Source organism: Brassica oleracea, chromosome C9, assembly GCF_000695525.1.
Source record: "Brassica oleracea var. oleracea cultivar TO1000 chromosome C9, BOL, whole genome shotgun sequence".
In the NCBI taxonomy this organism is placed as follows: domain Eukaryota; kingdom Viridiplantae; phylum Streptophyta; class Magnoliopsida; order Brassicales; family Brassicaceae; genus Brassica; species Brassica oleracea.
This window is the reverse complement of record NC_027756.1, coordinates 35,264,062-35,265,217: the sequence shown is the minus strand read 5'-3', so window position 1 is coordinate 35,265,217 and position 1,156 is coordinate 35,264,062.

Sequence of the window (1,156 nt, the reverse complement as noted above, 5' to 3'; positions counted from 1 at the left end):
GGACCTGTTCATGCAGCTTCTTGATCGTGTCCACCTTCCTCTTGCCATCTGTACTAACTCGTTCACTCAAAGGCAAAGGTAAAAGATCAAGTGGAGACAAGGGATTAAATCCATAAACAACCTCAAAAGGAGAAAACTTAGTAGCTGAATGCAAAGCATGGTTATAAGCAAATTCAACATGAGGCAAACATTCTTCCCAAGTCCTAAGATTCTTTTTAACCAAAGATCTAAGCAAAGCAGACAAGGTTCGGTTAACTACTTCAGTTTGCCCATCAGTTTGCGGATGACAAGTTGTAGAGAACATCAATCTAGTACCTAGCTTAGACCACAAGGTCTTCCAAAAATAGCTAAGGAACTTAGCATCACGATCAGAGACAATGGTCTTAGGCATTCCATGCAATCTAACTACTTCTTTAAAGAATAAATCTGCAACTTGCACAGCATCATCAGTTTTGTGACAAGGAATGAAATGAGCCATTTTCGAGAACCTATCAACAACCAAAAAGATAGAATCTCGTCCAGCTTTAGACCTAGGCAATCCAAGCACAAAATCCATATAAATGTCTACCCAAGGATGAGAGGGAATGGGTAGAGCTGAGTACAAACCGTGGTGTGATGCTTTAGGCTTAGACTTCTTGCACACCACACATCAGCTACAGATCCTCTCAACATCTTTCATCAGGCTCGGCCAGTATAAATGGTCATGAACCGCCTTGTAAGTCTTCTTGACACCAAAGTGTCCCATAAGCCCACCTCCATGAGCTTCCCTAAGAAAAAACTCTCAAAGAACATTGGGGCACACACAAACGGTTATCACAGAATAAGAAACCAGAATTTTGAAAGTATTTGCGATAAGCAACCTTTGAGCACTTTCGAAAAATCTCTTTAAAATCCTGATCAGAAGCATAAAGATCTTTGATAAATTCAAAGCCAAGCAATTTAGTTTCAAGGGCTGAGAGAAGAGTATACCTTCGAGACAATGCATCGGCCACAACATTCTCCTTACCTTGTTTGTACTTGATCACATAAGGGAATGTCTCAATGAACTCCATCCAACGAGCATGCCTCCTGTTGAGTTTCTTCTGACCCTTAAGGTGTCTTAGAGACTGATGATCAGTGTGGATGATGAACTCCTTAGGCCAAAGATAGTGCTGCC